Source organism: Vanacampus margaritifer, chromosome 18 (assembly GCF_051991255.1).
Source record: "Vanacampus margaritifer isolate UIUO_Vmar chromosome 18, RoL_Vmar_1.0, whole genome shotgun sequence".
Lineage (NCBI taxonomy): Eukaryota > Metazoa > Chordata > Actinopteri > Syngnathiformes > Syngnathidae > Vanacampus > Vanacampus margaritifer.
Genome location: NC_135449.1, coordinates 9,395,286 through 9,419,696, shown reverse-complemented (window position 1 = coordinate 9,419,696; position 24,411 = coordinate 9,395,286). Strand labels below are relative to the sequence as shown.

The following is a 24,411-nucleotide window of genomic DNA, read 5'->3' as shown; positions in this document are numbered from 1 at the left end:
TCTTCTCACCGAATCAGTGATTGGTTCTTGTTTTTGTTTTTTTCAAACTCGCTGATCTGTGATCTGAAAAATACAGATTGAATAAAGCCTAATATATATCAAGGTCGTTTTACTAAAGAAATCTAATGAGAAAAACTAAAGCTAAAATTAAAAAAACAATTTTGTTAACTAAATTAAAATAACAACGAAAATGCTTTTTAAAACACGTAAACTAACTGAAATTGCAACTCAAAGTAAGAAATGTGTTACTATTAAAAAAAAAAAAAACTAAAACTGAGCATATTTTTAATAACTTAAACTAATAAAAACTAACAGAACCACCCTGAAAATCTTTAAAACTAAATACATTAAAAAAAATTTAAAACTAAATAAAAACTAACAAAAATGAAAACTCCAAAACTATAACAACCCTGATATATATATATATATATATAAAAACCTTAAAGCAAGGTGACCGCGACGTCACACTTAAAGATGCCATCCAATCAGCACACATTAGCATATTACTGCAGCCAGTTAAAAAATATGAGCAGAGAGATGTGGCTCTCAAAGTAGGCCAGATGAATAAAAGATGCTCTCTGCAACGCCGCCACCATAAAACTTTAATTGACAACTTAACAAGAAATAATGTGCCGGACTTGTGTCTTGTTTTGAAAAGTTTGATTTCATGCAGGAAACGCTTATTTTAACTCATTCACTGCCATTGATGGCTATAGATGTCAAAAAATCATTTGAACTATTTCTAGTAGTTTAACATTTTTCCCCACTTTTGTTAACAAGAGTATGAAAACCTAGAATGTTTTTATTGTATTAGAACAGATATAAAATTTGTGATTAATCGGGAGGTAACTAGTGAAGTCATGCGATTAATTACGATTAAAAATTGTAATCGTCTGACGCCCCTAATTTTTAATAATCTTTTCTTAAAAGATAAGATTAGAAAATTTGATAAATAATTATAGTTATTTTATTTAATTTATTTTTTTAAAGATAATATTTTAAAAAATTAGGGGCGCCAGGCAATTAATTCTTTAAAATCGTAATTAATTGCATGACTTTACTGGTTAACTCACGATTAATCACAAATTTTATATCTGCTCTAAATGTACAAAAACTAATTCTAGGTTTTCATACTCTTGTTAACAAAAGTGGGGAAAAAAAATTAAACTAATAGAAATAGTTAAAATGTATTTATGATGTCTATAGCCGTCAATGGCAGTGAATGAGTTAATCTTATTGTGAAATGTTTGGCATTCCCTGATTTGAACCAATAGAACAGGGGGATAGTGACTCCACTAAATGTGGAAAGGAACGTTGGATATAATGACCCCAAACAAACATTTCCCGGGCTCAAACCCATTATGAGCTTAGCTGCGAGTGCTTTATGGCTTTAATTTAACTGGAAACAAACAAACTAACTAGCTGGTGTACGTGATTATATTCTCATAATGGGCCAACTTGCATCAAAAAGAAAATATGTTTGACGATAACTGTTTGCAGAGCAGCCCCTTGGCCAGCGCAAAAAAGACTCGGCGAATGCGCCGTAATAAAGCTGTCATCGGCACAAGCGGTCGTTTCTTATTCTGCTGCAAAATTACACGCGCACAACTGGAGCGTCACAGGAATTTTGGCAACGGCGAATCTTTGGGGACGTCACCAGTCATCTTGTTTTTTTGTTTTTTTCCCCTAAGTCGGTAATCTATGCGACGTAGTACAGAAAATAGCAGTTGTTTGGATAAAAAGTGTAAATGTTGACATTTTGGACAATTTTTCGGTTTTATATGTGTTAGGACTGACATGATGTAACCAACCAAACTTTGGTGCTACATATAATGATTACCAAGTAGAACACCTCATTTTAATTATCCTCATGAGTCATTCGCCGTCTTTGGGTACCTTGAAAGTAACAACAGATATTATTATAAGATTTTGTATAGTACATTACTGTGCATTTGTTGTGCACAATCGTGTGCGACGGATTTGTATGGCGGACCAAAACTGTCAAAATTAAAAATATATAAATGACTAAATAAATAAATAAATGAATAAAAAAAGAAAATGAAAACAGATATAAAAAATATAATTAAGAATTAAATTTTAAAAAATGAATATAAATGGAAATTAAAACAAAAACAACTATATACATGTAATAAGTAGAAATAAAATACAAAAATAAATATAAAAATAAATGTCAAAATAAATACAAAAATAGATATTGATTGCTATTTAATTCTATTTATATTTATTTTTGTATTTATTTTTTGAATCTCGTTTTTTATTTAAAATATATATATATATAGATTTTTTTGTATTTATTTATTTTTTTTATATCCGTTTTTATTTTCACCTTTTATTAATTAATTTATTTAGTCATGTATTTATTTAAAATTTGGGCCGTTTTTGTCCTCCATACATTTGAGGCGATGTAAGAGCTCACCGGGTAGCAGCATCAATTACCAGCACTACTCGGCATTATCTACACCGCCCTGTGTGTGATTCCTTGCTCTCCTACAAGCTGGGTGCAGCGCTAAACCTCAGGCTACCACGCAGGGTGTGTGTGTGGATGTGTTGGTGTCGTCTGGTAATATATCATCAGTGCTTGAATGGCCCCCCGAGCCAGAAGTTAATGAAGTGAAATGAGACTTATTAGGCAAACAGCCTTAAAGTCACTGACAAGCAAATGTGGTAGGGGGAGAATTATTCATGACAGTTGAGACAAAAGGTGGACAAAAAGCAAGACACCACATTGTGGTTAAATCTTAGATCATATTTAAAAATGGCTGACAAAATAAAAAACATGGACTCAAGTCACTTTCACGCATTGTTCATGTATTGCTTTAAAACGTTATCCACCAAAAAAATAAAAATAAATTGGCAGCACTCTAAGAAACATTTCTCATGACTGGTGTTGTGCAATCATTGATATGTAGACTGATCAAAAGACTGAATTTGCACATCTTGATTGACATTTGACCAACCAATGACGAGTAATTCCCTCTTCACACTGCATTTAGCAGGGAGCCCCGTCGGCAAGAGGACTTCTGCCGTGGCGGCAGGACGCATCAAATTGGAAAATTACTTCTTGGTAGGCTCTTACGTCAGCACTTCCAAATATGGGCACAAAGGAAAACGGTTATTTCGCATTGCAAGCGCAGGTTAGGCGTCGGGGTTCGAATCGCTGTCAGGATGGATGGCCCACACTAGTGCTGTCTCTATCGAATATTTTTAGAATCGATTAATCTGTCGATTATTCAATCGATTAATCAACTAATTTATTTTAATTTTGCATTCAAGTGTATTAGAAAAGCATTTTCTCATTGATTACTGTTTATTAACCAGTTATTGTTGTTTATTTCATATTTTGTATTCATAAAAAATAATGATAAAATGGCTTCACACGATCACTTGATTATTAAAACAGTTGTCAGTTAATTTCAGAATTGATTACTTATCGATTAATCAATTAATTTTGGCAGCTCTACACATAACATTACCAATAGCCTGGTAAGCCATTTCTTGGTATCTTTAACTGATCAGTGTGGGTAGTTTTTATGCCATGTTGGATAATAAAAATAACCCAGCATTAGCTCACTCCTTTTTTTTTTTTGATTGATTGAAATTGATTGATTGATTTGTGAACCCATCGCCTGGGTTATCAACAATATTTGTGTAGAATGTGCTGTCAAATCTTTATCCATAGATATTTTTGGCTCAAAGTTTGGGGACAATTTTGGAGGCGCCTGGTGTTGACCGTTTGAGCTCATCATGCTAATTACCGCCAGTTTACGGCAACTCCAATGTTCCTAAACGCCTCGCCTCCAATTGTCCGCCAGCTGCACGCATGCACGCTGGCAGGGTGCCGCTCTCAGGTCAGCCAGCGAGCAGGGGCAACATTACTCATCACTGTCACATATTTGGAAGCGGCCTCAGTATTTTGGGGCCGCAGCATCCGCCCCATACCCCGCTCCTTGTCAACATTGAACGCAATCATTCTTCTTCGGCGACTCGTAACGATGACCATCAATTAAAATATCAAGTTGCATGCCCACCGCCCAAAGACCCGCAGGTCGACGGCAACTTTGAAGCTTGATACTTTTGCTCGCCTAAAAGGTGTTCGTCTTAGACTGAGTCAAATCCTTTTGCCCCCCCCCACAAACCCCTGCACACCACAGGACCCTCACCCCGTATTGACCCCTGAGCTGCGTTTGCTTAAAGGGTCATCAAGACGAGGTCGCTCGCTCAAACTCAGGTCGACCTCCAGTCTCAGAACGTAGCCTGGCCCCGATCTTTAGTCAAACTCAAGGTTGGAGCTCGCATTAGGAATTAAACTTGACAGCGTCATGCTTCTGATCTTGCAGGAAGGTTGTACATACACTTAAGTTGAAAGGAACTCCACTAATCAATTAATGAATCAATCAGAGGTTGGACTTGAGTCACTCATTATCCCTGAAGCTTATTTGTGCTGACGTTTTGGACAGTCGTATGCTTTCAACTTTGTTGCATTTTAGATTTTAGATTTAGCTTTTTAGGGGTGTTGCTAGGTCACCATGTGCACGTCTGGGTGGGAGTGGCAAGGGTGGTGCGCATTTGGGAGAGCGTGTGAATTACCATGTGTTGTTTAATTTAATGGAGAATTATTCAAATAGTCAACTAACCAATCAAGAGTCAATTACTTAACAGTTACGCTGATTAATTAGTTTAATTATCCGACATACTGCCTGGCGTCACGTGACGTATTCCTGGGAGACACCCGGGAATATGCTCATCAGCTGGTGGGGTGAGGGGGTAGGAGGAGGGGGGTTGGTGTGGGTACGGGTGTCTTTCAGCAGACTTCTGGGAGCACGGAAACGAGAGATAAGAGACGCAGAGCGGCGGCGGCCCTCAGTTCTGATCTCCGAGGTCAACCCGTGCTGATAACCTTTGCAGACCTTTTATGTCGCTCATCTGAGCCGTTTACCAACCAGACATTTGCCTGCTTTCGTACACACGTGAACCATGCATGTAAAAAATATGTCAATTCCCAGGGGACAATTTAGGATGTAAAGATACTACAGAAGTAAATTTCTGTCTCTTAACTCATTCACCCCCTTCTCTCCCGACTGTTTTACTGGATTTTGACTGATCTTTACAAGGCCCACAAAATATCGTGTTCTACTGCTATAAAAGCATGGCGAAACCTATTAAAAGAAAGATTAGAGTCTCTTCTTTCATCAGGAATTATTTTTTTAATTTTTTATCTGTTTCCGTTTTGCAGCAATTAGCATTAGACTATAGCTAAGTTTCATCATTATTCACAAATCTGTTTAAAACAGTGGGGGGGCTTTTTGCAACATGGCCCTGGTTGATCTCTTATACTCTGCTGCCAACTGCTCAAGCATTTTCTTCAGTTCAGAGGCTGCATCAAAGCCTTCTGTATGCTCTAGCATAAAAAACATTTAAAAAAAACAACAACTTTTAAATATGTCTTTGGGACACTGGTAATAATTAAATAATTAGCTCATTTATACGTTTTGGGGGGTTCAGGATATCTAATGCCATGATTCCCAACCTTTAATGAGCAAAATGCATAACATCTCGATTTCCTCGCACTTTACTGACAAATCTATTTGGCCTGAAATCTGTGCCTGTTTAGTTGAACACAAAGTTATTTGTCTTTTATATGAATGGCATCAGCTACACAGCTAAATTGTAGCAGAGCGTTTATTTGTTGTGCCTGTCACTTTACATCACTGGCATAGATAGATGAATTAAGACAGTTTGGTTTGGTTGAATTAAAACAAAATGGCCAGCGTCCCTACTAAAGAGTACTAAAGAGCGAGATCATACCGGTTGGCTACTTCAACACCTTTTGACCAATGGAAATGCCACAGCTATTTTGCTTTGAAGCGGCCATTTTTGGATAATTTTAGGGGTCCTTCGAAGACGACGACGTTATAGAGATTTTAGCAGAAAGCCATAAAAGACAACGCTAGCCACTTTTAAATTCAACTTTGAGCCAGTCGCACTTGGCAACATGAAATTTGGTACACATGTCTCCTGAATAGACTCACAAAAAAAAGAGACATCTGCCATTTTGTTTAGAAGTGGCCATTTTAGACCAATTTCCAGGGTTCCTCCAAAAATGAACTTTTTCTGGTCGTTACCAAATTTTAACCATCTGATATGGAAATGGGAATATTGATGACTAATGAGTAAAACACCAAACTCAAAAGAACAATGCTGTTTTTGAAAATTCAGCCCCGGAAGCCAGTTTGACTTGGCAGTGTGAAATTTGCCAGACATTGTCTATTATGAGTAGACCCAACAAAAAACTTTTAAGAAGTCATGTCCAGAAAGAGCTTTTTTGGCAACTTACCGTATAAGGTTGTGTCGTCCCGGTGAGACATCATGGGGTATTTGCTGCAACAACGCAACACCCCCCCCCCCCTTCTGTCTTTTTTCTCTTTGATGCATCACTATGAGCTTCCTAAAGTAAACAGCGACTAATTGTCTGGATCAGGTCGAGATTCTTATCTCTGCACTCCTTCCTCCCATCCTCATCCCCTCCATCCAAAGTATCTTCATAGCGATCAGATCTCTGGAGGACACTGGGCTAGCACCCAACCGTATCCAACCAAAGCCCCCCACCACCTCCCCGCCTCCCCACCGCATATCTCCTGACCTTTTAATCCAGCCAGCGAGCCTCACAATTAACACAAACACCGATAAAGGACAACTTCTAGAAGCTTTAGCACCCTGTTTTAATTGTGCACTTATCTTTTAATTGGCTGCTTGCTTACACACGCACCCACACACACACATAAGTTGTTGCCAAGTGTATGATTTGGAGGGGGGGGGGGGGTGGGGGAATCGGGGGAGAGAAGACGAGCTAACGCAGGTGACGAAACGCTGAACATCTGGCAGACGGGAAGTGAAGACTGCATCGTCCTTTTTGAAGTGTGCAGAATAAATATTGGTGCTGATGTTGTAATCTGTTTCCCTGCAGACCCTCGTCGCACACACACTTATACACACACACACACACGCCTTCCGGTAAGCCCTTCATGTGTATTCTGCTAGCCTTCTGCGGGGGGGGGGGGCTGAAATAGCCTTCTTGTGCTGCCTGTGGTGGGGGGTTTCTAAAAAAATAAATAAATAAATAAAAGTGTGGGCTGAGGGCTGAAATTTGGTGGGCGTGTGAGTAAATGTATCATGTATTTTTAATTGTTATTAATTGCGCGACTTCAATAGTTAACTCACGATTAATCACAATTTTTTATATCTGTTCTAAAGGTACAATAAAAGGTTTTCATACTCTTGTTTACATTAAAGTGGGAACAAATTAAACTAATAGAAATATAGCTGCATCTTTTAGTCACTGATACAGTAATGTCATAATAATTCATAAAATTGAGTTAAAATAAAAAAGATGTACTGTACAGTAAAAACGAGTGTGATATTGATTTGTGTTGATGTCATTTTTCTGCCACTAGATGGCATAATTGCATTTGTAAGACATTGGTGACAGCGCAGAGCATTTTTCTTTTCATATTAAAAACTATCTAATCTTTAACATGAACTAACTTGTGAAATTCTGCACATTTTAAAAATAGTAAAACACAATTTGAGCCCAATCTCCACAAATATATGCATTCTTATTAAATTTATTACAGCTAAATTTTGATGGCCGCTCATTAATCGTGCATTAAAAAAAGTTAGTGGCGTTAAAGGAACTTTACATTAACTCAAAATTATTTCTACACAACAATTCAGAACCCATGCTCAAAAAGTTACATGAAGTCTGCCAATTTATTTTGGGGCCATTTTGGCCATTTTAGCATGGCAGCAAACTCAGACTTGTCCCAATAAACTCAACTCCACAAAATTTGATTTTGACCAAAACTTTCTTCTGACACAGATTTAAACAAGCAAGAACTCTGTTATTGATGTATCTTCAGTATTGCATTTAATGCTGAGCGTTATTATTTATTGATTGATATTTAATTCTATTCATATATTTATTTTTGAATTTATTTATTTATTTTCATCTCATTTTTAAACAATTTTTTGTACTTGTATTCATTTATTTAGTGATATATATATATATATATATATATATATATATATATATATATATATATATATATATATATATATCCATTTATATTTACTTTTTTGTATTTAATTTTTAAATTATAGTTTTTATATATCCGTTTTTATTTTCACTTTTGTTATTTATTTATTTAGTCAATTATTTATTTTTAATAGAATTTCATAAGCTCTATCAGCATGTTTGTGTCTGAGACGGGTGGCGAAGGAGCATGGCCGCTCTCTCATCGAGTTAAATAGACTCCGCTCACTCGGGAGTCGCCATCCTGCCAACTGCCCGTCACTCCCGTTATGCCCCCCAAACTGGCACTTTGTGGAATAAGGGGCTTGGCGTTTTGTCGTTGGGGGGGTTGCTGGTGTCAAGGACGCCGACAAGACTGACTGGTGAAGTGACCGGCTCGTCATACATGTGACGTCCTGACGTTCCGGTTATTTGTGCAAACACAGCTGCCTGTGCTTTTGTTCAATGTTTTTGTGCCACTCAAAACGGGGTAAAAAGAAAAATAGGTCGACGCGTACAGTGACACTTTTGGCATCTTAAATTAGTGCTCAAGGGGTTGCGGAAGCAGCTGGGAGTGATCCACGTGGGGATTTTCCAGACTGTTTACTTGTTGTTTCCTGTTCGTGCGGTGGCGAACAAGCTACTGGAAGCGGAATATTAATGTAGTCTTGCTTTACACCTGTGATTTGACGGAAGTTTTTGTGCTTTGCTGGGGATGCCACATACTAAGGCTGAGTTCCATTTGTCAGGCCCAGATTTCACACTGAGTAAGTCAATTAAAATGATATCATCATTATTTCAGTAATGAGAGCGTTAATTGTAATTTTTGATTGTTGGTGTGAGATTGTTCAAATTAAATATGTGCCCTGGCTCAATAAAGGCTGGGAAACACTGATAGACAATATTGCCACAAATCTGCTGTCAGATCTGAGCAAAGACTGACAGATTCTGGAAGAGAATTGGCTCTATTCATTATTAAAAATGACTTTCATGTGATGAGTGTTGGAAAACTGCAAGGAGACGTCAAGTTATTTAGCGCTAACACAATCAACGCTGACGCACATCGAGATTTACCGCTCTCTTCCATGCTGAATGGGATTTTAACGGCCGTCGCTAGTTGCTGCCCGCCCGCCCAAATCGAACATTAGATCTTTGTCGCGGATTGAAGCTCAACCCAGTGGCCGGCCCGGCGTCCCCCCATATCATGTCATTTGACCCGAATCTCCTATTCCATTAGCCGGCATTCCCCACGGGGACACTAGCGCTTCCCTTAACACTTGAACTCTGACCCGCAGCCAATAACAGCCAGGGAGGTTTTATAGGCACACATGCAATTGGAGTGGTCTCGCTTTATGGAATTTCATTTTGTTCTCCGAATGCCTGTTGGCATGTGGCGAAAAATCTGTCTCGTAACATAGATGAAATATAAGGTTGTTATGCCGACAGAGCAGAAGTAATGGTAAACAGCAACATAAAGCTATCGCCAATGATGATTTTGTCAATACTTAACTCATTTCACTGAAGCAACCCCCTTCGCTCCCGGCTGTTTTACTGGATTTTAAATGATTTTGCAGTGCCACAGAATATTGTGTTCTATCGCTATATAAACATGCAAAGTACCAAAAGAAAGATTAGAGTCTATTCTTTCATCAGGAAAAAAATATTTATTTGTACCTGTTTCCGTTTTTAAGCAATTAGCATTAGACTATAACTAAGTTTCATCATTATTCACAAACCTGTCAAAAACGCCGGTGAAAAGAATTTGTTGCAACATGGCCCTGGCTGATCTCTTATAATATGCTGCCACCTTCTGGCTGTTTTTTGTAATAACTACCATTCCTTTAAGCAACCTCTTTAGGTCAGAAGCTGCATCAAAGCCTTTTGTATGCTCTAGAATAAATAAATAAAAAACATTAAAAACCGTATAAATATGTTTTTGGGACCATGGCAATATTTAAAATAGAACGTGTTTATACGTTTTTGGGAGCAAATGAGTTAAAGTATTTTGACAATAATATGTGTTTGTGTTGTGTTGTCAAATCCAGCAGTTATCAATATTAGAAGGCGGCCATTTTGCCACTTGCTGTCGACTGAAGATGACATCAATGTTTCTCAGGTAACAACCAATCACAGATCAGCTTCAGAAAACAGGTGAGCTGTGATTGGTCGTTGCCTGAGCTCTATCCCAAGGATACAAATTTTAAATACATTTTATGTAAATTTTAGCCTCGTCTGTTTTGAGGGAGCCGTCCTGGCTCATGAAAACGAGCCACCGCTCACCCAACCCCCTCGACTGCTCAGCTGGAAGTCTTTTGTTACCATGGCGACCAGGGGCATAGCTAGCTCGTAACTTGGCAGCGTATTATGTAAATTAGTCACACTCTTCAGACCTAGCAAGCAATTAAAAAGTCAATTTTCTTTGTTTTTGTTGCATGTATAAGGTCACTGTCGGTCACTATTTTTTATTTATTTTTTGTCAGTTGAAGTTATTGATGCTAGCATAGCAATGCTAGCATTGATTCATTTAGGATGATGCTAGCATGGTTACGGCATCAGGCTTCAGTTTAGTTTGTTCACATGTAATTGCATTCAAGCATAAACAAACATTCTGTTTCAGATTGCGATGAACAGCTTCAAAATGAGCCCGCAAATTTCCATATCCTTAGAGTGGCAGCGTTAACTGTAAGCGAACTTGACAAGCTGAACACTCGATCGGATCAGAACAGGCACGACATTCTCTGATAAACACCTGCTGATTCCCTTTTAGAACCCCATAATGAGTCTTTGCGTGTGATTGACACCGACGCCTTCGGACCGAAGACTTTGATGCGCGAGCACATCTGAGGCGCACGTTCATGCATAATCCCGCGCTACACGCATCAAACCCGAACCCGCTCTGAAAAGGAATGAGTAATGACGACGCCGACGTGGAAGCTGCTCAGGCTTAAAGGAGTTATAAAAAGGCGGTGGAGAGCGATGGAGGAAGTTGTTGGTCCTGAAGGGCCCGTGGGAGCCGGGATACGAGGCAAAACTTGAAAGCTCAGCCAGGAGCTCAAGATGCTCATGAAGAGTTATTGGTTGCCTCCATAATAACCCCCCGTCTGCCACCAATGCTTCCCCGAGACCCCTCAAGCCTCACTATCGAGAACCCTGGCTGGGAACAAAGCGAAGACGATGGGCGGATGCGTCGGCTTGCTGGCCTCTTCTCCCGTCGTCGATCCAAAACATGAGTGTAAAACATGAATTATTGCTCCTTCCTGGAAGGCTCCCGCAAGATGTTTCGAGATGTCCAACGAAAGAAGTTGAAGTCATAGTAGGATGTCCGCACAACAAACCGGAGGAAACCATGGAGACCAGACAAACGGACAGGGCGTCGTCAACAGAAGATGTTTGTTGGAAATATTTCACTGAAGCAATCCCCCTTCACTCCCGCCTGTTTTACTGGATTTTGACTGATTTTGCAAGGCCCACAGAATATTGTGTTCCATTGCTATATGAACATGGAACCTACCAAAAGAAAGATAAGAGTCTCTTCTTTCATCAAAAAAAAAGTATATTTGTGTCTGTTTTGCAGCAATTAGCATTAGAATATAGCTAAGTTTCATCATTATTCACAAATCTGTTTAAAACAGTGGGGAAAAAATTGCTTTTTATCAACATGGCCCTGGTTGATCTATTTTGCTCTGCTGCCACCTGTTGGTCTTCTGTATACTCTAGCATAAAAAAACATATAAATAAGTCTTTGGAACACTTAAAACATTTAAAATAGAACGTTTTTATATGTTTTTGGAAGCAAAATGAGTTAATATCCAGAGCTCAAACCATAAAAGCAGGAGCCGCAACACTTATTTTGAAAATCAGCTCTAGGGTTGTACAAAAAAATCCTACATATGAATTTTCATGCATTTTGCAACAAAATGTCAGTTTTCAATCATCTAGAATGCTTCACTTTGGTACAGAAATATGTCTGGTTATTGCTAATTTGAATGCATTACTTTTTTTGTACAAAACACTGTCATTAATTGTGCAAGTTTATTATAGTTTTGGTATTTTTATTATAGTTAGTTTTGTTTTGGGTTTTAGTTTTTTTAATTGAGTTCGTTTTAATTAGTTTTCAGGGCTGCTCTGTTAGTTTTTATTAGTTTTAGTTATTTCAAAAATGCGTATTACTTGTGTGCAAGATTTAACAAATACCATGTTAAAAAAAATAAAAAATAAAAAACACTTTTTACCTAACATTGCATTTCGGCAGAATTGAATGAAAAAGCAGGCACGGCGAGCCATTGGAGCCAAAAGTCAAGCATGCAAAATTGGCGCCTAGGAGTGACGTCATCTGAAGGTGCTTTTCTATTGGCTGCTGCTCGATGACGTCACTTCTGTTTCGACTCACTTTCAAACGGCCTTATTCCGGTTAAATCAAAATAAATACACTATACTTAAATCACATTTAAAATCAGCCCCACTCATGTATTTTATTGTGTTTTAGTTATTATTTTTAATTCATTACCAAAGAAGAAAACTATGGACATTTTCACTATAGTTATAGTTGGGTTTAGTGCAGTTTCAGTTAGTTTTCGTTTTTTAAAAAGCATTTTCATTTTTATTTAATTTCATTACCGAAAATGTTTTTTCAATTTTAGTTTAGTTTTAGTTAAGCTCCTTTTGAAAAAAAGGTTAATGCACATTCATCCCTACCAATAACGGGTCGACAAGGTCAGCGGAAAAAATTCTCCCGGCAAGACCAGGGTAGAAGCAACGGACAAACTGTACGAAGATCTTCTTTGATCAAATCCTTCCCGCTATGAAAATGTGACGGGAGAAAAAGAATGCGGGGTCCAACTGCGGTTCTTATGAAGCTCCTTCATAACTATTAACTGTGCGATGACACTGCTGGATATTCGGATTGATTTACCTCCTCCGGGGATCGCTTGGCCCGGACCAAAGATTCATTGGGGGCCCTTAATGGCTCCTCCTGCCTGGGCAGTGCTTCAAAGCCCAGATCCAGCGACTCCATACTTCATATCATCGCGGTAATGCTCTTATTTATGAGCTCGCCGCCGAAAGCTGTCGTTTTTCAAGAAAGAAAAATCAATAAAGTGCAAAACTATCAAGTAAAAAGTACGAGGAAAGTTCTGAAGCTGTACTTCATGGAAGGTAACAGGAAGCAAGAACACATCAGAATAACAAAGATTAGACCTCCGTGATAGAAAAGTGAAATAATAGCTTGCACACAAGTAGTTGTGCCTCTGGAGTGTCTGCCCTCCCTTCATGTGTGAAATTTAACAAGCAACTACATCCCTTCTTAGATGTTTCCCAAAAAAATGTGAGAGTAAATATAGCATCGAAGGTTGAAAGTTGGCAGCAGTGTAGACTTTTTTTCCCTCCTTTTTCAATCAGTTTCCTTTTTTCTCCTGTTATTTGTCTTTATATGTCACTTTATCCTATTTTTTCTTTTCCTGCCTTTTTTCTTTGTCTGATTTTTTTTTTGTATCTAGGAAAGGTGATTTGCGATTTTTCCTTAACTGATTTCCCCCCTTCTTTTCATGTATGTTTCTTTCCTCAAATTTTCCAATATTTTTCTTGATTTTCTATTTGCATTTTTTCCATTCACTAACATGATGACAAATGATCGTCCTGGTACCAAAGCTCTACTCCACATTTAGAACTGAGTGCGACAAGTGAACGTCAGGTACTGTAATTCTTTATACATTGCATATTTTAATGGAGGACTGCTAGATGACTTTTATTAAGACACGTTAGAAGTCTTTAAAATTGTGGGGAAATAAAAGCATCATGTGTCCGCTTGAATTATCAGAGAGGGTTACGTGACTCTGACCAGACCCCGGAAAGCGATGTTGTCGTTTGTCACCACTATGTCCGCAACACCGACATGATTAAGACGGGATGGGCCCATGTGGTTCGCTTCGTTAGCTGTTAACATACACACGCGCACACACACAAAGTGGAAGTACAGATACTTGTATTTAAAAAATATATATATACTAAAACGCAATACTCTGGTAGATGTTTCAATACTAGTACAAGTATTCACTCTCCAAGCACCGATACCACTACTACTTATGATACATATAATTTTAGCTAATGACATATAATTGAACAGAGACCTTTCTTTCTGATGCTCATGGTGATTGAAATGTCAAAACAGCAATGTAGCACCAATAATTGGCAAGGAAGACCTATTTTTTTTTGCCGTAAGTATCAATGGTAGGTATCGGCATCCTCCATGAGTAGCCGATACCTTGAAATAAGGCCTGTATCGACGTGCTACCGATACCTGGTATATGTACTCGCCCATCCTTAGTAAAAAGTTGTCAGAAAAATCTACTTTGCACACTAATGAAGTAATTGTACTGGAGATCCCATCGAGCGAAAGCTGCGCCGTCGCTGCCAATCTAGTTAGCAGGGAGCGGCGGCGGCGGATATGAGCCAAGGTTATGAACTGGAGGACATCAGCACCAGTGATAACGTCCTGTTGTTGTTGTTGTTGTGTGTCCTTGGCCGAGCCAGGAGGAGGAGGAGTGCAATGAGCGCCACTGATGTTGTTTGCTCTTATGAAAAGAAGACAATCAAAGACAAATGATGTTTCTTTTTTGTTCGTATAGTCAAGCAGGTGGAAGCGCTGTAGTCTTTTTCTGTTTGACTTTTTCCCAGCAGCTTGGTCATGTTTTAACATCTGAAGAAGGTATATTTAAATCACCAACTGAGGGATGTAGTTAATCCATAACTTTTTGCGTGTCCAATAAACCAACTGGTGAGATGAGAAATGAACAGAGTTTCCTGCGCAGGATAATTCTTAGAGGAGATCTCCTGTTGCACCATTGAATCAAACTCCGACAAGTTCTGATCAACAATGCACACCCTCCTCTCGAAGGGCCAGCCTTTTATTACAATTCAGTCTCCAAGCAGAATATCTCTCCCTTCATGAATGAGCAAATGTGTTATACAGTTGAAGGACATGTCAAACAATAGAACTCTTAGTGCAGTTGCAGCTGTCTTCGTCTCTAGCCAAAATATGTATATTTTCAAGGCACTTTTCATATTCTTCTTCATAACAAAATCTCACTTTATCATTTGACCCAAAAGCACCAATGACCGTGACTAATGGAAAAGCAAAACAAGTTCTGTTCAAGACCACAATGTACGTGTACAAAATAAAACAAGAAATTCTGGACCAATCAGTGTATAGCAAAATCAAGGGCGAAAATATGTTTTCGTACAAAGTGATGAGAAGGAACTTTTCTAGACTAAATAATATGGTCCCAGCTTTAACCCAGAACATACGAGGTCAACATCATGTGCCCTGCTCAGGACACAAGACACTTTGACAAACTTAAAATGAAGAATTAAATGTTCATGATCAGTAACAATAATCGATATATGAAAATAGGTATTAAAATGTTATAATATCCTTCAGTCCCCCTTTTGGGCTTACGTAAACACTAAGCCCAATAACTAAATATTTAAACATTTTACACAAAGATTCCAGCGGGATCTACATCGGATGTTGCAGCAGGCCGGGCTGAGGAAGTAACAGACTCCATCATCATGTAAGAAGACTTATTTCGTACGTCCTGTTTTTCAATTGCGGCAGAAATAATTTTCTCGCAAAGGGAACGAATACAGGGTATACAACAACATCCGCATATTGTTATTAGAGCCGTAAATACAGCAATTGATATCAAAATTGTGGAAATTAAGGTTTTGTAGCGGCCAAATACAGTCATCCAATTATCCCATAGCGAAGTGTCTATACCCGAGTGTTCATTCATCTTTCTATTAAGTGTCCGGAGTCCCTTAATTGCAATAGTTAAAGTACCATCCGGTGCGGTATTATTAGGAATGAAGGTACAACATTGATCTGCGAACATTGAGCAAACTCCCCCTTTTTCTGCCAATAGCATATCAAGTGCAATTCGGTTCTGAAAAGCCATCAAAGATGTGGCAGCCAATTGGCCATGTACAGCTTCAAATCCAGATTGAGTCCAATTTCCTAGTCTTTGTACATTGTAATGCACATAATTAATTCTGTCTACATTTTTGTTAATGGTACACCACCAACAAATTAGGGATTCAAATCCTGAAGTTATTTGATTAGTCAATTTGTATTCATTTGGCACACCTCTCGGCACTCCAATTGCATCAATGTAGGTGGGGACATTTTCCTGTTGCCAAGAGGATCGTTTAATTCTATGGAAAGGAGGAGAAGATTGTGGTTCCCAAGTGTCAATCATTTGTAAAAGGTTATCAACCGAGGTGGGAAAAAGTTGTACTGGCAGAAGAAGGGTGATGAGAGCACAATATCCTTTGCCATCCCAAGGCAACTTGTCAAATATCTGATTATGCCCACACCACCACCAAATGTCAGCCCTTGATTGCGGCTTGAATTTTTTGACCCACATTTATTATTGTAGTGCAGTGTGAAATGTGATCTAGTTCTCCCAATTGTTCTCCGGTACCTGTCATTTTAATACATGAAAAATTACCATCTGCAATTTCCTTTGAAAATATTGGTTTAGTTGTCTGCAAATTCACTAGTGGATATATCTTATCCCATTGAGAGCATTTGGCATTTGGGGCAGTTTTATTCATAATTTCCATTATACATTGTTCCTCGATTTTAGCCGGGATTACTCTCAATAAAGGTCGTGGTCCCACACATACTACACACTCCTTACCAGAGGCGTGTGCTGCCTCGTGTGCTAGCAATAGCCAATTGTTGCTGCTTTTGGATACTCCTGTAGTAACCCTAAACCATTCAATTACACTATCAATCGGTACACTTACAGCTTTTATCCCATTCTCCATTGAGTATTTAGTCATTTTTGGTTGGTCTAGCTTACTCATAGTCTTATTTACACAGATTAGAATAGGAAAACGTGGGTCAACGCCGTGGGACCATGCCCATAACAGTAATCCAAAACAGGAGGTGTTGTACAGAGTTACATTAGCTGGTCGTATATTCCCGTCGGGAATGGAAAAGGTTAATTCTAGTTGACCTCCCATTTTACGCAGTGTTGTCCTTTTAGAAAAGAAAACAGCCTCCTTGCTTTTTCCCGGTGGCCAATATTGTCCACTTTGGGTGGTTATAAAAGTACCCCAATCTAGTTGCGCAACATTTCCTGTCAAATACCACCAATATTTCACCCATATTCCTCCCCTTGTCTCTTCCCATCCTCTAAATCCCTTTAATGACGTAATGGGAATTTTGACAGAGGTGTTTGTGTTTGGGGCAACTGTCACCGTGACTGAGTCATCATACGTTTTGGATATAACCCAGGGAATGTGTGGAGAGTTCATGTCTCGCTTAGCCCGAATTTTTGTGGTTGCGTTTACAGATGTGGTTAGGGGATCCCAAAAACACAAAATTGGCATAACAGTCAGTATAAGAAAGAGTGTCGTGATGCAGACGCAATTGAAGACGCATTGTCTCTTCGAAGCAGCCATCTTGTGATTTTTTCTTTTTTTTTTTTTTAAACAGTCGTCACTTTCTTTATTTTCTTGTGTGGATGGTGCACTCAGGTTCCTTGAGCAGCATCAGCAGAAGGTTGAACAGAGCCTTTTTGTGAAGAGGGTCCTTCTGCCTCTCTCCAACTGCCAGGGGTGCAAAAATCGGTCACCGGGATTTTATCTTCCCAAGTTGTGACTCATTCTTTGTGGAATGCCCTGGAAAAAGGGACACATTCCTCCTGTTTCCATTCGAAAGACGTCCTCAGCGAAACTCAATCTTCATGTAGTAATTCCTCAGCTCGTTAGCTGACACTGGAAGCAGTTGAATGGCCTCTCGGCTGGCACGTCTGGTCACTGGAGCAGCTGGCTGGTCTCTCTGTTGATTCGTCAGATGGCAGGTGCAGTGGTTTCTCTGTTGATTCCCGGTGGTGGCTGGCTCCTGAAGGTGGGGGCTGAGTAGAAGGCGGACCTCCGGCTGGTCTAATAGGCAAGATGTGGAACCAGGTGCCCCGTGGACTGGACTAGATTGACCTTTTCATCACCTTATCTGGGTGCAAAATATTTTCATTTAGTCACTAATAAACATTTATTCGCATCCCTTCTTTTTGAAAGAGCATTTTGGTAGTGTTATATAGTTAGGAGTTAGTAAATGTTAGTAAAGTTCTGTAGGCCTCTCCTGTGGGAAAAAATTCTGTTTGTTGTGACATTTAATTAGGATCCAGCCTTTGGCTGACTTTAATGACCTGAGCACATTCTTAAATGCAAAAAATGAAAATCTTTAGCCAGTTCAAATCTGACGAGGCCAATTTTGTTTACAGAATGTAATAATTATTGGAATGTTTTATAATATTTATTGTTATAGATATAGCATGGATGTGCTTCCAGCCATTAAATAAATGCAACTTTCGTCAACAAATAAAATCAAAAAATAACATCTAACCCCAGGGCCCCAAGGGAAAAATAGAAATAGAAATGGAACATATTCACCTTATTTTCGCCGTCCCTGCCAAAACTTACTCCTTCTCCATGGTCAAGGAAATCCCCAATTGTCCTCCTGTAAAATTCATTCTCACGGACTATCTATAATTATCGCATTAAGACTAACTTTTAATTTTAAATTTATTTATTTAACATGGACTGTTTGTGTCCTTCGCGACGATATACCCAGACCAACCAATAATTCCCCCATCTGAAAAAAAAAATCGCTTTAGAGACTCTTTCAGACTAATATATAAAGTTTTGCAGTAAATAAATTTTGCTTGCTTTTTGTTTAGAAAGAGGGGAAAATTTTACATTTAACCAGCAAATTCGACAATGCGTCCCAAGCAACTATTTAAATTTCAAAAGAGAATTCGGGAAAACACTAGAAGACCAAACTTAAAAAAGTAAAATATAATAATTAAGATTGAAATAAATTGTATCTTATCTGTATTCATATTAGCTGTTTCAATTTCTGAAACCAGACGAAATTTACCTGTATTATCTTTTGTACTATAAAAATATTGTAGCTTATGCCAATGAATTTTACAAAGAATCTCAGTTTTCAGCCAATTCATCAATTATTATTAATACATAAAGTTGCCCTTAGTTTTAATGTTACCATTAAGCTTGCTAGTCCCCCTTTTTGATGTTTGCCCAAAAAGCTGACTGTTTCAAAATAGACAGAGATAAACAAATCAGATCAAATCAAAATAGACATCAAACGTTTTTAAAATGTAATAAATCTGTGTGTATATAGTGTTGTCAATCAGTTCATTATATTTACGAAATGTTTTACTGTAGATGTTATCACCTTATATCTGTCAAAAATAGAGTGCAGTGTAAACAGTCAGTATCACATCATATGGCCCGGTATCACTAATTCAAGGAAAGCATTGTTTGTGGGGTTGAGTCACCATCGTAGTGGACAGTTCTGGACGCAGGAATGCTTTAAGGACGCTTGTGCAGAGCATATGGAGCAGTTTTTCATAGGACAGTTCGTGCGGAGCATTGTGTGCATTGGGCAGTGGAGCAGTTTTTCTTTTATCACATTTGTATATGATGGCACAGTCATTGTTGCAACAGGTGGCGCCAGGAACCTCCCCTCTCCATCAGGTATTGGCAGGATGTTTTGTGATGATGGCTGCATCACGCCCCTCTGATGGTGGTGGCAGTTGCAGTTTCTTTGTGGGTGGGGGTTTTTAAAGAGGTCTGTGTCCCGCCAGTTGACTTTGTTCCGAAATAATGACCCTTGACCAATAATCCTCACTCGACTGAAAACATTAAAATCTGCCCCAACAGTATTTAGGTTATAACATGTCAGTAAATATTAAAACCAAAAACTTCCTTTATTAAAAAAATTAAATAAAAATAAAAATAATAAAAAATAATAATTAAAACAATGAAAGTTTACAATTTTAAATAATTGCTAATTATATGTCAATATTTGTTATGGTTTACAATATTTAATTTAATATGTTTTGCATACCTTCATAAATAATACTTAGGATAAAATAGGACAGATATACTCTAACAATTTACAAATATAGTTAATTAATAAGTGTGTAGTTTTCAATTAATGTTTTCTCAATGGAGGCCGCAGCCCGTAAAGTCAGCCTTTGGTCAAACGTCAAAGCAGGAATGATTTTTAATTACATCGCACCTCAAATTATGTCAAAAATGTGTTTCTTCCAGATAGCTTCCCCAGTCTGTTTGTAATGAGACTTCAAATGTCGAATTCAAAGGTTAAATATATTCAGGAGAGATTAAAATTACTTTCTATTTATAAACGTCGGAGAAAAAATAAATAAAAAACTCCTTTTAAATTATAATTAACACATTACTTCATCCCCAGGACCGGAACATGGCACTTTGGTGCGACCCCAATTGTCCTTAATGGGTGTGTCTCCTGATTCTGAAAAGATATTTAAAATTTATTAAACAATGTTCTCGCGCACAAACAAAATCATAAGGGAAAAAACAATCATCTATATAAGAATTATTCCACATTAATTGCCATCCAAGTTATTTGTTTTTAGTTATTATTATTATTATTAAAATAAGAGTAGAGACTAAACTATTTAATCTAAAACAATCACACAATTAACATTACCTTTTATAAAAACATTTTATTTGACCTCATTACAAAGATTGATGGCTGTTGGCATTTTTTAACCCGAGAAAGGGAATGAGTCATAGCAACTACAATCAGTCAAAGCCACCCATGCTCTACAAGCATAAGACATGCATCTAAATTTTATAATATCTTAAAACTATACCTCTCTATGTTATTTGTGTATTAATATTCGTTCGTTTTATAGCAAACATAATTTTTAAATATGACGTATTTGCACTCTTGAAGCCAGTTTAAGTATTCAACATTAGTGCTTAAGAAATTTATGTAAGGGGCTTATAAAATCAGTTACGGCAACAATTTATATAATGTCGTTCAATTATTTAACGCAGACAATTGCGGGTTTTAGCGTTAGAAGTTTTATTAGTAATTTTACCGTCTAATTAATTTATCCCGTTTAGCGCTTATTAAACGGCTTAATTTGTTTTATTACATAAATTTGTATTATACAGTTATTTTATTTGCAAAGCAACATTTCAGTATTCATCATTTTTTCAATACACTTTTCTTAAAGATACGTCCGGGACTCTCCTCTATATAAAATTACATACACTCATAACATTATTAACGGGCGGTCGCCGTGTACGCACATTCAAAGTTAAATTGCCGTCATTAAAACCATCGAACAAATGCCATATCTTATTAGAATAAACTAACCTTTTTCACAATATAATCAAGTCCCGTCGTTCAATATTAATTACATTTTAAGTCATTATTTAAACGGTATGATTAATCCGGAAGCTTTAATTCCGACTAGCGGAAGTCATATCAGGTCAAATCATTTAGTCTTATATCATTATTTAGTTATATAAATGGTTATAACTTCACAAAAATACCTAAAGCTAGTATTCTAGCATTATTCATTATTTTGTCAACAAGCTTTCGATCATTTCTGGCTTTTCTTCCACTCGAAGAAATTACAGATGTGTGTTGCACCAGCTCATCTAGTTCGTGACGTTTTTTCACACATGCAAGTTCAACGTTCTTCATCAAAGAGATTAGACACACTGCAGATTGTAATGACGGAAAATAACCTTTTCTACAGCCGTCTTGCATCCAGTCGCAAAGTTCTTTTTTTGTTTCTCGTTTAGCCTTTGTAGGTAAAATCCCTATAGCCACAGCGCATGCGTTCCCAATTTGTTTATCCAGCGTCATCCCATCTAAACTCAACGGAATCCCATTCGGGTCAAACCACTGTGTTTTGAGTTCAAATAGAGTGTCCATGTTTCGTCTTAATTATTAACTCAGGTATTTTATAGCTTATTGATTTGTATTATATTATATTATATTGTAAATTATCATAGTTCAGTTGTATTAATATTTAAATGAAGTGACGTCTCACTTATAACAGAATTAATCAACTGTTCTCGTCGCGGTCCCTTTAAGATTTTACCGTAACGTTAGAGTTTCTTCACCGATCAGACGGCATACACACACAACGGACAGACACGACATGTCGTTTTGTACGACATATCAACACATAAATATCCGGATGTCAACTGCGCTACCCCAGCTTCAACAGTTTCTTTGTCTTTGAATTTTAGTCACGAATATTCAATAGACCTATTGGCTTGATCTAAAACGTCGTATCAAATATGCTTTAGTCAGCCCGACTTACACGAGTTGAGTCAATACATCTTATATCTCTTATATCTTGTCTAAAAATGTCAATATCCAATTATTCATAGACCTATCGATTAATCTTAAAACGGCGTACTAAATCCGTTTTATGTCAATCTGACTTCCTATAAGTTGAGTCCTTTGTCCCTAGAAAATGAAGCAGTCGATCCTCCCGCAGCTTTAATCGGCAACACTTATTCAAGGATCTTTGTTATCTAATTACCCAAGAATCTATTACTCATAAAAACAAAGTGTTTGTCTCTCCCGCGCATCAGGCAGGGATCAAGACAAAGATGCTTTTTGAGCCGACTTCTCTCAACTTAAATATGTATGGACGTAAAACCAATGCCCACACATCTAACGCTTGGTTACAACAATAATGTTTCCCCAGCTGATTTACTCTCAACTTCAACAACTTAATCTTATGTCAACTGCGCTACCTCAGCTTCAACAGTTTCTTAACCTCATATACACAGACTTCAAATCAATTATCTACGTATCTATCGTCTGTAAAAACCAAATTGTAAAGACAAAATGTTTCCCAGTACTGACTTACAAGCGATCGCTATTCAATTCAATGTGCACCACAAATATGTATACTTCAAATACCGTAGGAAATTATTCAATTCAATGTGCACCACAAATATGTATACTTCAAATACCGTAGGAAATTCCACAATTATTGACTCCATACAACCAAACAACTTAAACTTCTACCTCTGCTCACACAAATCTCACCCTTGATTTGGTTATCTTACAAGAACGCATGGCGGCCGGAGCGCTCCTAGACAGAAAGAATTCCTCAAAACGTGGATAAGATCTCCACTTACCTCAATTAATATGGCGCCAGGAATTCAAACCGTCCGCGAACGCAACAACCGTCAAACGCCTTGCCGTCGGAGGGTCACCAACTGAAGAAGGTATATTTAAATCACCAACTGAGGGATGTAGTTAATCCATAACTTTTTGCGTGTCCAATAAACCAACTGGTGAGATGAGAAATGAACAGAGTTTCCTGCGCAGGATAATTCTTAGAGGAGATCTCCTGTTGCACCATTGAATCAAACTCCGACAAGTTCTGATCAACAATGCACACCCTCCTCTCGAAGGGCCAGCCTTTTATTACAATTCAGTCTCCAAGCAGAATATCTCTCCCTTCATGAATGAGCAAATGTGTTATACAGTTGAAGGACATGTCAAACAATAGAACTCTTAGTGCAGTTGCAGCTGTCTTCGTCTCTAGCCAAAATATGTATATTTTCAAGGCACTTTTCATATTCTTCTTCATAACAAAATCTCACTTTATCATTTGACCCAAAAGCACCAATGACCGTGACTAATGGAAAAGCAAAACAAGTTCTGTTCAAGACCACAATGTACGTGTACAAAATAAAACAAGAAATTCTGGACCAATCAGTGTATAGCAAAATCAAGGGCGAAAATATGTTTTCGTACAAAGTGATGAGAAGGAACTTTTCTAGACTAAATAATATGGTCCCAGCTTTAACCCAGAACATACGAGGTCAACATCATGTGCCCTGCTCAGGACACAAGACACTTTGACAAACTTAAAATGAAGAATTAAATGTTCATGATCAGTAACAATAATCGATATATGAAAATAGGTATTAAAATGTTATAATATCCTTCACATCCAAGGTCAAAATACATTTCGGATCCGAACAAGCCGTCCTTGACGTTTGCGTTGCTAACGGCTAACTCATGCTAAAATACAGCCTGAAGCTTTGCAAAGCTTTTCTCGACAAACCAATTAGTCCGTAAACTAATAAACTTGTATTTTGTTTGGTCTTGTGCTGCATGAACGAGGAGATATGAGCAACAGCTAATCGGCCCGGAGGCTGCACACTTCCCCTCAGGCAAACAGGATGCAACAAGTCAGAGGAATCAGTATGAGGGGGGAGGGGGGAGAAAGGGACGGTGGACGCTCAGACAGCCAGAGGCATGAGAATAAACCCAAAGCAGATGTCAAACATGTACAACACGTGCGTTAACATCAAGCAGCACGGTGGATACGTGGTTTCTGTTAAATGTGTACTGCACACAAGCATGACACTTCCGATGATTCAGCCCTAAAGTGGGATCGTTTTGTTATTATTTTTGT

General features: G+C 38.0%; 2 long non-coding RNA genes across 2 annotated transcripts in view; one reads left to right on the top strand and one right to left on the bottom strand.

The window, feature by feature from the left end:
* Positions 1-24,411, top strand: part of LOC144038122 (uncharacterized) — a 56,299-nt gene that overhangs the window by 17,766 nt on the left and 14,122 nt on the right. The gene's annotated exons all lie outside the window — the stretch shown is intronic.
* Positions 14,949-23,930, bottom strand: LOC144038926 (uncharacterized). The gene is made up of 2 exons (XR_013289313.1): positions 18,545-23,930; positions 14,949-18,104 (listed from the first exon to the last, which is right to left on the bottom strand). It is a non-coding gene; the product is annotated as an uncharacterized LOC144038926 (long non-coding RNA).